This window comes from Acomys minous, assembly GCF_964271855.1.
Source record: "Acomys minous genome assembly, chromosome: 7".
NCBI classification, from domain to species: domain Eukaryota; kingdom Metazoa; phylum Chordata; class Mammalia; order Rodentia; family Muridae; genus Acomys; species Acomys minous.
In genome coordinates, this window is record NC_140488.1 from 115,875,976 (window position 1) to 115,889,232 (window position 13,257).

Genomic DNA, 13,257 nt, shown 5'->3' on the forward strand with positions numbered 1-13,257 from the left:
ATTTATTCAGTGAATAGTTACTAAAGGATTAAATAAACTAAAAAACACAATGATAGTTCCAAGCAGTAAAAATATTTTGATTAGCCCTTATTATGAAATGTCTTCCTTTCTGAAGAATAGCTTTTGAGCTTTGGCCCTTTCTAGGAGGACTGAAGAAATAAATATTAAAATACTAAAGCATTCTCTCTTACTCTCTCCCTCCGCCCTCTCCCTCCGTCAATCCCTCCCCCCCTCTCCCTTCTCTCTCTCTCTCTCTCTGTCTCTCTCTCTGTGTCTGTCTGTCTCTCTCTCTCTCTCTCTCTCTCTCTCTCTCTCTCTCTGTCTCTCTGTCTCTGTCTCTGTCTCTGTTTCTCTCTGGAACGTGCCTTCCCTGCTCTCCCATGCTTCTATAATAAACTTTTCCATATTATAAAAAAATGCTAAAGTAATATAGTTTGAATGTTAAAAGACACCAGAGGTTCATATATTCAAACTCTTGGTCCCCAACTGGTGGTGCTGTGGAAAGGGATATAGAACCTTTGTAACAGAGGGTCCAGTTGGGTGACATAGACATCATGGGCTTTCAGGATTATCTCCTGGCCTGAAGTCTGAGGAACCTGCTTCTTGTCTGACACAACAAACACCACAGACCAAGTCAATTTAGCAACCCTGTCTTCTCCTTCATGAAATACTGTATAATTCTGTCCTCCTTTATATTGCCTCTGTCAGGTATCTGGTCACCGCAATAAGAAAAATGAACAAAACAGAAAGCAATTTTGAAAGAGTGACAAATGGTTTTTGTTTTGTTTTCTCCAATATATTGCTAATGCTCAGGCACTGGCATGTAGCATTCCAATCTGGCTCATAGTTATATGTTAAGGCCAGCAGAGTAATTCAGCAGGTAAGAGTGCTTGGCATGCAAGCCTGGAGACCTGAGTTCAACCCCCAGAACCCATATAAAGGTGGAAGAACTGACTCCACGAAGTTGTCCCTTGACCACCTACATGTGCACTGTGGCACATGCACTCCCATACACATCTCAACACACACACACACACACACACACACACACACACACACTTAACTTTAAAAGAATCTAATTGGCTAAAGTCAATGAAAATAATTGCCATAATGCAATATTAGTACACCATACTCCAGAAAGAACAGTGGAAAAATTATAGATAATGCCAAGTACTAGCAAGGCTACAGAGCATCTGAATTCCACATATAGTGCTCATATGAATTGTTCAACTGATTTGGATAATCATTTGTCAATATTTACTAAAAATGAATATACCATAACATCAAGTCCTTTTAGGTATAATGTCTGAACATATGTTCACACCAGTCCTTTTTATAAAAGCTTTAAGCTAAAAATTACTCAAATGACCACAAACAATGGAATGGATAAAGTACACCATACTGCAGAATAATGAGAGTGTTAACTATAACCACAGATAATAGCAGGGACATTACAAACATAATATGAAGCAAAAGAAGTCAGGCCACAAGAAATAATATATATTATATGATTCAATTTATATAAAGTAAAGGCTGTTCAACTACTGCCTATGGGCTGGCCACCTGTTTTGGTAATTAAAGTTTTACTGGAAGAGAGCCACATTCATTTGTATGTATATTGTCTTTGACAGCTTTAGTGCTCCCATTGCAGAGTTGAGTAGTTGTGACAGAGACCATCTGGCCTTCAAGGCTGAAATATTTGCTCTCTGACTCTTTAAGAAAAAGTTAGTCAACCCCTGCTAAAAGATAAAGTTCAAAAACAACCAAATTTAATCTCTGGCCCTAGAAGTCAAGGTAACATATAGGATGAGAGATCTGTAAACATTATTATGAATTTTTCCTTTTCTCAAAGCTATGAAAAAAAATCTTACTTAGATACAGAAGCAGCAACTATTACTATAATAATGTCTGGGTTTTATCTACTGCCACTGTGTACATAATGCTGACCTCATTGAGACGGGTTTCTATGGACACGGTTGGAAGGACTGAAAGCAGAGGTAAAACATTACTCCAAAAGACAAAGAGTGCCTGTACAGATTTGAGACTAAATCAAAATATAAATTGTATCTATGATCCTGCCTTATTGTTTCCATTTGTGAGTGTCAACCAAGAATGATTTTGTACCTCCAAGAGACATTTGGCTAAGTATAGAGACAAGAATTGTCACAAATTGATGCTACTGTGGGGCAAAGACAAGAGATGCAACACAGTAGCCCTCCTGCAATATACAGGGCAGATATTGTGCTTGGTTTGGGGCTAGTTGCGTTTTATTTGTGTTTGTATACATTTGTCTATGTGAGTGAATGCCATATGTGTTCAGATTCCCACCAGAAACCAGAAGATGGTGTCAAGTCCCTAGAGCTAGAGTTAGTGTTTGTAAGCTGCCTATCCTGGTACTGGAAACTGAACTCAGGTCCTCTGTAGGAGTAGCAAGTACTCTTAACCTCTGAGACGTCTCTCCAATCTGTTGTTAGGTTTTTGTTTGAGTCACCAAGCCTAACAAAATCATTTAAAGTATTTATTTTGGCACATGGTTTGGATCAGTGGTCAACTGGATCTATTGTTTGATGCATGAGGCAAGACAGGGTATCGTGATGGCAGGAGCAGGGCACAGGCTGCTGTCATCATGGTATCCAGAAAGCAGAGAGCAAAGAAGGGGATAAGATAGACAAGCTGGGTGTGGTGGCGCACACCTTTAACCCCAGCACTTTGGAAGCAGAGGCAGGTGGATCGGTGTGAGTTCGAGGCCAGCCTGGTCTACATAGTCTAGGACAGCCAAGGCTTTACAGAGAAACCTTGTCTCAAAAAGCAAACAAAACAAAACAAAACAAAACAAAACAAAAAAAGATACTCTTCGAAAGCATGATCCCAGGGACCTACTTCCTCCAGCTAAGCCCCACCTTCTACAATTCCATCACCTCCCAATACTCTGGTCAAATTTTATATCCATTAACAGGTTAAATCATTTATAATGTAAGAAGTCCTCCTGACATAATTCTTTGGGAAAATTCCCTCCAAACACACATAGAAGTGTACTTTACTAAGCTCCTAGGTGGCTCTCAATTCAATCAAGATCTACTCTCAAGCCCCCCAATGACAAATAATTACTTAACACAAAATGTTAGTATTACTCAGTTTTTAAAAATCTTCAATGAATATCAAAAGAAGTTAGTTCCTGTATAGGAAATATGTCATCTAAAGTACTTGTAACATGTAGCCAGTTAGATGGCTTACTGTCAAGCCGAAAAATCTAAATTAGATCACCAGGTCCCACATAGTGGAAGGAAAGAACAAGTTGTTCTCTGATCTCCATGTGCACAAATGGCCACTTTCCCTACCACCTCACACTTAAGACAAACAATGAATAAATAAATGCACATTTCAGCTAACAGTAATACTAAAACTAAAACTACATTGTCTAATGACTATGACTGTGAGTACTTGGAACACAGCTAATGCAATATTAATAAATTTAACAAAGGCAAGTGATTAGCATGTGGAACAGTGAAAGACTAGAGCATAGACGCAGAGACCGAGCCCTCACTTGAACCTGTTACTAGTTGTATGACTTGGGCTTGTTATTTAACTTCTCTGTGCCTACATTTTCTCATCTGTAAAAATGAGACTTAGAGTAGAGCCACAGTCAGAGAGTTGCTGTGAACATGGAGGCACTATATATGAAACACTTAGAAGAAAGGCCTGCCAGCTCACACCTATAATCTCAGCACTCAAGAAGCTGAGGCAAGAAGATTACTGAGAGTTTCAGCCCTGTGTTATGGAGGCCTTCTGTCAAAACCAAGAAAAAAAACTATAAAACCTGTCATATAACAAACTCTATGCAAGTATGAGCTGCACATTGTAATTATCATCACAATATACTACATAAAGAAGAGAAGACCAATAGGAAGAGGCCAGGGCTGAGACAGTTCCTTCAAAAGTATGTACCCAGTGACCCACTCCCTCCAGCTAGACCCACATTCTAGTCCAATACTAGATAGTTTTAGTCACATTTGAAATCCATTAATAATTTAAACCACTTATTACGTTTCTTAATACTTCAGTGTTTCTATTTCCTATATCATGTTCTATCTTGATGTCTGTTGCTGTGATAAAATGCCCTAAGAGCAATTTAGGAAGGAAAGGGCTTATTTCAGGTAACGGACCTGAGGGAAGTCAGAGCAGGAAACATGGGAGAACATTACTTGTTTGATTGCTGTCTGGTTTGCTAACTGACTCATGCTTTGCTAACAAGTGATATAAGTACACACATGGAAGTCAGAAGACAACTTGCAAGAGTCAACTTTCTTCTTCCATAGTGTAGGTCCTACGGATTGAACTCAGGTCATTAGGCTTGACAGCAAACGCCTTCATTTACCTACTGAGCCATCTCATCATTTAGACATCTAATTATCTTACCAATTGACCAAATTCTTAAAGAGCTTCTTCCTCTTACGTCTCCAATATTATCTTCCCCCTATTTCCTGACTCTAAACCAAGTTACTTTTGTTTTCATTTTTTTTTAATGTATCATTAAACAATGCTTGCATTACTTGAATTAACTAAGTTCACGGAAACTGGGGAACCTGGACAGCCTACAAGCAGCTCAGCAGGCTGGAGAGTACCCTTAAGTCACTTAGTTGGCCTAAACCTCTTCCAGGCAGCTGTGCTGGTTTCTTCTTTTTCCTGGCAGCTGGTCTGATCTCAGAGTCTTCTTTGCAGCTTAGCTTGTCTGAGAGTGACCCCCAGCAGCCTGCAGTTCTTACTCCCAGAGCAATGGGCCTACTGAATCTGGTGAGTTTCAGGGACTTCTGAAGGTATTTTGAGTTGTTTACCTTCCGTCTAAAGGAGTCTTTGGGGAGATGAAATGTTTCAATCTTGGAGGAAACTGCTACACAGCACAGGCACATGCACGCAGGCGCACACACACACACACACACACACACACACACACACACACACAGAAAGAGAGAGAGAGAGAGAGAGAGACAGACAGACAGACACACACAGACAGAGAGACAGAGACAGACAGACAGACAGACAGACAGACAGAGACAGAGAGAGACAGAGACAGAAAAGAAGAAAATGGAAAATTATTTTATACTATTATGTTGTACATTTGCAATGCATTTTTAACTTCTCAAAACTCCTGTATAAGCCATACCTACCTTCCAACAGAATCCTTCCAACAGAAGAATGGGACAAGCGTGCTGAATGAATGAATGAGACATTAGAAGTCCAAGAGAATACCATACAGACCAGATGCTTTCCTAACAAACTGGAGGAGTTGGAAGGCTCTTCACTGAGAACTCCTTTTGAAATTATGATAAGGAGACTAAGGCACAAAGAGCTTAAATGGCCTGTTCATATTCAAATACAATGGAAAGTTGGAGTTAAAACTAAAATCTTCTGATCTTGGTTTGCTTCATCAGAAGCTCACTCAATTTTGCTTTAGATTAATGTTCTGATTATGTCCAAATTTATCTCACCCTAAGAATTGTTAAGGCATGTGTAGACAGTTGTTTCTCCCCTTTGTAAAGTTCAATTATGGCTATATATATACATACATATATGTATGTATATAATGTCTATAGATGCTAAGGAACTAAGAGCTAGAGAGAAAGTCCAGCAAGTAAGAGTAAAAAGTCAAATATGCTTGTAACTACAGAATGGTGGAGGGTAGAAATAGGAGACTCACTGGTGTTTTCAGTCCACCAGCCTTACCCTAGTCTCAGTGAAAGAACTCTCCCTCAAGAAACTGAGACAGGGAGTGATAAATAAAGCAGGATACCCAAAAGTCTACTCTGTTCTCCAAAGCACATACTTATACATAAACATGCACTGTTATCTTACCAAGAGCCTGGCTTAATGGTACTTTACATTTTCCTTTGTTTGAAACAAATTTTCCAGCATTGGTCTCACTCTAAGTATCTGAAATTGCTTTGAGGGACTAACGGTGTAACACAGCAGTAGGGTATTTGCTTAGCATGCATGAAACTCCAATTTTAATTGCCAAAGCCTAAAAAAAAAAAAAAAAAAGAGAGAAAAAAAATTCTAATCCACCCATGTGTAAATAAACTCTTTAAAGACAAATTATATTTGTCATAGGCATGTTTCTACTTCGCTATTGTATGTATTGTGATTGTTTATCTCAATTTTTATCCCCTTTCAGGGCCTCAGCCATGTTTCTAATTATTTTTGTACCCTCCAGAATCTAGAAAATTATGAAGCATACAGTACAGGTACTCATAAAAGTTGGTTTTATTAAGCCAAGTGGACTGGAATAAAGACCCTAGAATACATTCAAGATGAGTGTGTTTCAAACACTGATATCCAACCACTTGGCTCAAAAATGATGCTTTCCCATTGTGTGAATTAGACACAATTAAAGATTAAAAGGACACGAGGAAGACAAACTTCAGAATCAAAGATAAGTCAATGGGACTGGCTGGCATACGCTTATGGGGGTGGATGGTTGCTCAAAGAAGAAAACAGCAGCAGAACTGATCCCAAATGTCTAACTTGGATAAGTGGGCACCTGATAGTGCTAGCCAACATATATGCACTGAAAGGAGAACAGATCTAGGGAAAATGTCATGGGTGCAGTGTAATTCATGCTGAGCTTGAAACTTTGCATACTTCATATGCACATCTCAGACTGTTGTGGGGGTGTCGTATTTATAACATTTGAGAAGGATCTCTGATTCTAAAATTTCATCTGGGCTATAAAAAATGTAATATTTTGATAAAGTTATTGTAAGTTATCCACAACAATTTAAGAAATGTAATAAATATAAACATCTTATGTAAAATTGTCATTCTCCTAGTGTTTGCATAATTTCTCTTGATGAGGCATGTAACTGTTGCAGCATTTGCTTAATTGATAATTTGTGCATAATTTTCTAAACTTTGGAACATAATTATCATCACTTGTGTCGGAGTTAACACTGAAATGAAACACATTGGTGAAATACTGTAGACATAAATGAAAATTTAAAGATAGCAAACAAGGAAGAAGAAGAAGAAGAAAGAAAAATTGTGATTAATATAAGAACAGCAGGCTTCTGTCAAACTCTACACGACTTAACAATTCTTAGGGTGAGATAAATTTGGACATAATCAGAACATTAATCTAAAGCAAAATTGAGTGAGCTTCTGATGAAGCAAACCAGATCAGAAGATTTTTAGTTTTAACTCCAACTTTCCATTGTATTTGAATATGAACAGGCCATTTAAGCTCTTTGTGCCTTAGTCTCCTTATCATAATTTCAAAAGGAGTTCTCAGTGAAGAGCCTTCCAACTCCTCCAGTTTGTTAGGAAAGCATCTGGTCTGTATGGTATTCTCTTGGACTTCTAATGTCTCTTTCATTCATTCAGCACGCTTGTCCCATTCTTCTGTTGGAAGGATTCTGTTGGAAGGTAGGTATGGCTTATACAGGAGTTTTGAGAAGTTAAAAATGCATTGCAAATGTACAACATAATAGTATAAAATAAATTTTCCATTTTCTTCTTTTCTGTGTCTGTCTCTGTCTCTCTGTCTGTCTCTCTGTCTGTCTCTCTGTCTGTCTCTCTGTGTCTCTCTCTCTGTGTCTCTCTCTGTGTCTCTCTCTCTCTCTCTCTTCTCTCTCTCTCTCTCTCTCTCTCTTTCTGTGTGTGTGTGTGTGTGTGTGTGTGTGTGTGTGTGTGTCGCCTGCGTGCATGTGCCTGTGCTGTGTAGCAGTTTTCCTCCAAGATTGAAACATTTCATCTCCCAAAGACTCCTTTAGACGGAAGGTAAACAACTCAAAATACCTTCAGAAGTCCCTGAAACTCACCAGATTCAGTAGGCCCATTGCTCTGGGAGTAAGAACTGCAGGCTGCTGGGGGTCACTCTCAGACAAGCTAAGCTGCAAAGAAGACTCTGAGATCAGACCAGCTGCTAGGAAAAAGAAGAAACCAGCACAGCTGCCTGGAAGAGGTTTAGGCCAACTAAGTGACTTAAGGGTACTCTCCAGCCTGCTGAGCTGCTTGTAGGCTGTCCAGGTTCCCAGTTTCTGTTGTCACCCATGCTGGAGTGGACTTTGGTGATGCAGCTGTCTTTAAGTCCTTTCTGCCTTGTAACTAAGCCCTCATCCCTATTCCTGTTAAGTAACCCCCAACAAACTCATTGTCTCATCAAGTTGGACTTTGGTAGTAAGTATCCATAATTTAGTCTGTTGTGGGCTCCTTATCTGAGCTGAATAGATATGTGTGTTGTATCTTCCCAGGAAAAGTCTTAGCCCACAGCTGAACGTTCACACATGTTTGTGTGCTTGTGGAGGCTAATGCCAGAAACTTTCTCAGTTGCTCTTCCTACATTATTTGTATTGTTTTCCTCTTTAAGGCAGGGTCTTAATATGCAGCCCTGACCTCACTATATAGATCAATCTGGCCTTGAATTTCACAGAGCTCCTCCTCCCAGGCATATACTACCATGCCCTGCTCTACCTTTTGCTAAAGGCAGGATCTCTCAATGAAACCCAGGGCTCACTTTTACAGCTATTCTTGTTAGCTAGCTTGCTCTGGGAATCTTGTCTCCTCCTTCTTTTTGAGGCTTGAAATCCAGCCTACCTAGCATTTCTGTGAATTCTGGAGATCTGAACTCCAGTCTTCCTGCTCTCCTGGCAAATAATTTAATAACTGAGCAACCACCCCAGCCTATGAGGCATAACTTTTAAATCATGCCAATAAATTGGTTTGAAATTAAACATGATTAGCAATTGAACAGAACCTTTCATAAATGGTGAAACTGGGACATAAAGTAAATATTATAAGATAATCTTTTCCAAAGATATGGTACCAAAATGTTATACAGAAACAATGCTATACTCCGTACTTACTAATGCTGTACTGTTATCAAGCCAAACTTAGACATGATAACAGTAGTCATTTTAATATTAGCATGGCTTTTGTCAGTAAGGAAATTTGAAAAGGGTCCATCTGGGAGGTCCCAGTTCATAGAATCTCATTAGGTTGCAGTTGAGCACTGAATGATGCTAAGAGGGTAGGGAGCAGGGGCACTGGAGCAGCTCGGCTCTAGCTGATCTCTTTGTATAGGCTCAGCATCCTTACTTGTAGTTTCTCTGTGTGAGCTCGAACTCACAATGATCCACCTGCCTCTGCCTCCCAAATGCTGGGATTAAATGCATATGCCACCATGCCTGGCTGTTGTTTTAGGTTTGCTTGTGTTTTTTTAAGGTTTATTTATTTATTTTATGTATGTGAGTACTCTATCTGCATGTACACCTACATGGCAGAAAAGGGCACCAGATCGTGTCATAGATGGTTGTGAACCACCATGTGGGTGCTGGGAATTGAACTCAGGACCTCTGGAAGAGCAGACAATGCTCTTAACCTCTGAGCCACCTTTCCAGCTCTGTTTTAGGTTTTTAAGCCACAAATCACAATTGTCTCAACTCTGGGGAATTTCTGTTATGTGAAGCATTATCATGAGTTTTGTTGTTCTTTGTTTTCCTGAGCGAGTGGTTAAACAAGATTACATAAGCAGAATGAGCATCTGGTCAATATTTTAGGATAATGATTACACAATAAGGGGAACAGGGAACAATTTTGGGAAATAAGCCAAGTGCTTCTGAGATCAGTTTCCTCTTTAGATTGCTGTCAAGACACAACTGCTCACTTGCTGACCTTAGGGTTGTGGTCTAGACATCTTGTGGTTAGGTTAATAACAAGGTCCTGCTGACTCCTAGGCTTTTCTGTTTTTACACAGTTACTTAGTTTGAAACTCATTTTAAAATGAAGAAGCTAGTTTTTACTATTACATTTTGTTATAAATTATTTGAACTCTGTATGCTTAGCACTTATCATAAATTCAGTTATCAAACTAAGTTAAGCCTTAACATTTTTTTCAGTCATGCTTTTTTTTCTTTTCTTTTCTTTTCTTTTGTGTTTTGTTTTGTTTTTCAAGACAGGGTTTCTCTTTGTAGCCTTAGCTATCCTGGACTCACTTTGTAGACCAGGCTGGCCTTGAACTCACACTGATCGGCCTGCTTCTACCTCCCAAGTAGTGCTGGGATTAAAGGCGTGCGCCACCATGCCCAGCCAGTCATGCTTTCTTATACACTGCAATTCAACGAAAATCCTTAAACTGGATACTTCCAGCTGAACTCTCCCTTAATTACTGGCCAACAGAAATGTTGTAAGATATTAAAATGACTGCTGTTATCTGTTGTAAAGTAGAATTAGTCTTTCTATATTAATCAATACAGTAAACTATGACGGAATAGTTTCCACTAACCGGCTAGTTTACCAGTGACTTACTCAGAGAGAATATGCTGTTATCTGTTGTAAAGTAGAATTAGTCTTTCTATATTAATCAATACAGTAAACTATGACGGAATAGTTTCCACTAACCGGCTAGTTTACCAGTGACTTACTCAGAGAGAATATGCTTTATTTTTAAGCTGTAAGAACTATGCTGGAGCCGGGCATGGTGGCACACGCCTTTAATCCCAGCACTCGGGAGGCAGAGGCAGGTGGATCGCTGTGAGTTCGAGGCCAGCCTGGTCTACAAAGTGAGTCCAGGACAGTCAAGGCTACACAGAGGAACCCTGTCTCGAAAAAAAAAAAAAAAAAGAACTATGCTGGGCAGATTCTGAGCTACCCTAATCCTACTAACTTTAAAACCCGCATAAAAGCCGATCACTTAGCCGCACGTGGTGGCGCACGCCTGTAATCCCAGCACGCGGGAGGCTGAGGCAGAGGCAGGCGGACCGCTGTGAGTTCTGAGTCCAGCCTGGTCTACAAAGTGAGTCCAGGACAGCCAAGGCTACCACAGAGAGACCTTGTCTCGAAAACCGTCCCCCCCCAAAAAAAAAATTTTTTTAATTACTTGCTAATCTGATAACTCACGGGACAGCTTCTGCTCCATCACTCCGTTCCTACAGCCACCTGCTCAGCGCCATCTTCCTTCTCCCAACTCTTTCTCTCCTCCTTTCCTCCTCTATCCCTTCTGTTTCTTCCTCCCTCAAGGACAGGACCCAAGCCCAGCAGCGCGGCTGCCTGCCAGGGCGGGTAATGGCGGCGGCGCTGGGCGGCACGCTCGTGGATGTAGGCTCGTGGATGTAGGCGGGGTATCCTGTCCCCGCCCCTTGTCTCCTCCCCTTCCTCTTCCCATGCCCTACCCCACCCTCACCCCACTTCCTGTGCTGGGCTCAGGGGGCGGAGACTGCAGGCTAGGAACAACCCGAAGCCAAGGCGGCCTCAACCCGAGGGGTCTCAGGGTGACACGTCAGGCTTCCCGGACGATAGGTTCCTTGGATGCTCTACAAAGTATAGATGATGACACACTTCTGGACACCCACCCTTTCCCACATCACTCTTTGCATGCTCACTTTAGACGCAGATTCCATCCTCTTCCAGTCGTCATTGTAGCGAATCGGCTGCTGCCTATACACGCTATGTTTGTTATTTAAGCATTTTTAACGGGTGTGCTGTGTTCATACCCTAATCCAAATGAAAACAATTGCCCGGAAAACTATGCCAACCCATTGAAGGCTCAGACGATCATAATCCTTGGGAAAGTTAACCCGTGGACCCTGCAACTGCTTCTTGAACGCTACATCCAGTCACCACAGGAAAGTCAGAAGCCGAGGCTATTCCCAGTTCTACTAGTCCACGAGGCATCTCAAGTCACTGGCTCTCATGATCCACTCTTCTGGCAACACAACACTCCTCCTCCTCCTCCTCCTCCTCCTCCTCCTCCTCCTCCTCCTCCTCCTCCTCCTCCTCCTCCTCCTCCTCTTCCTCCTTCTCCCCTCCCTCCTTCTCCCCTTCCCTCTCCCCCTCCCCCTCCTCCTCCTCCTCCTCCTCCTCCTCCTCCTCCTCCTCCTCCTCCTCCTCCTCCTCCTCCTCCTCCTCCTCCGTCTGCAGTATTCCTTACCTAAGCCCAGCTGGCTGTACCTTGAACTGATTCTGGCCATCCTGGCCCTGAGGATGATCTGTTCCCTGGCCTCCTATACAGTGAGAATTAGGAGATTCAATAGAGCCTGATATATTTGAAGAAGAAAAAATTTATGCTTACCCTAGCAATATTGCCTCCGAGACTGGCTTCAGGACAATTTCAAGCCTAGAAGAAGTTGTTGAAAAGCAGAGATATAATATGGTACCTGAAGTGGCACAATGCCCTGTAAGCAGCTGTTGGAACTGGCTGCTCAGCCGACTAGGACATGAGAGGTTCATGGGCACGACAGCCATTGAATCTACCATAGGTTCAGACGACCTGGCTGTGACGGGCACACACAGCCTTTGCTGCAGCCACATTCAGACTGTGCTGGGGCCCTGAGTTCAGTTCTACCCGTGAAGAATAACGTGTGTTCCAGAGATGGGGCCTCTTGGGAGTTTATAAAAGTCTGGGAAACTTGAAGAAAAAAAAAAAAAGAACCCAAGCCCAGGCACCTAAAACCCTACCTCCCTCTCTTCTACCCAGTCACATGCTTCAGCATCTTTATTTAGCCAATCAGGGATAACTAGAGAACATTCCTTATCATCACATGGCTACAGGAGGTATTTCAACATTCATAACAATGCCCATGGCAGGGCAATAACCAGATCTCAAGGCACTGAAATCAGCATTTGAAAACACAGACCTTCTTCTAACAGTTATCATATGTCATTAAGTTTGGGTTGATAACAGAAGTTTCTTCTAGAAAATAGTATCAAGAGTCAGGATAATGGCTCCTGTATGAACACACATATGCCCACATGCACACAAATACATACACATAAATACATACAGAGAGAAAATGATGATGATGACGACAAACTTTCAAAGAGAATATCATCAAATTGTGAAACATAGTAATATGATTACAGTACCAAGAAAAAGATCTTACTCTATACATTTGATTTTCTCCTTCCACTTTCTTCAACTTCTATAGTGGAAAGAGGTTTTTGTATCTACAAATTAAAATAAAGCAAAAATATTATGAACAGGCTGTTAATATAAGAAATAATTGAGATAGATTACTTGTTTGGAGCTAAGTCTTTGCAATCTGGTGTGTACTTTTTACACTTCAAAATAAGATGCTGAATTTTGACTGGTAATACTTGATCTGTATTTAAGTATCACCAATATTCACAATTGGAAAAGTAGACTTGTTTAATCTAGCATGACCGGGAGGCAGAGGCAAGCGGATCTCTGTGAGTTCCAGGCCAGTCTGGTCTACAAAGTGAGTCTAGGACAGCCAAGGCTAAACAGAGAAACCCTGTCTCTGAAAAACA

General features: G+C 41.1%; 1 protein-coding gene and 1 pseudogene across 3 annotated transcripts in view; one reads left to right on the forward strand and one right to left on the reverse strand.

Moving 5' to 3' along the window:
• Positions 1 to 11,042, reverse strand: part of LOC311602663 (uncharacterized protein) — a 93,870-nt gene extending 82,828 nt beyond the window's left edge. The window contains exon 1 of one of the 2 annotated variants that reach the window (XM_084791060.1): positions 10,888 to 11,042. The gene's annotated coding sequence lies outside the window, so the exon portion shown is untranslated. Of the gene's footprint in view, positions 1 to 10,867 lie in introns of both variants that reach the window. The other variant, XM_084791059.1, reaches the window with a different exon arrangement.
• A 10-nt stretch (positions 11,043 to 11,052) lies between these two features.
• LOC311601274 (transmembrane protein 192-like) lies at positions 11,053 to 12,207 on the forward strand (annotated as a pseudogene). Its single transcript has 3 exons — positions 11,053 to 11,089; positions 11,194 to 11,730; positions 11,908 to 12,207. The product of its transcript is annotated as a transmembrane protein 192-like (transcript).
• Positions 12,208 to 13,257: the final 1,050 nt, after the last annotated feature.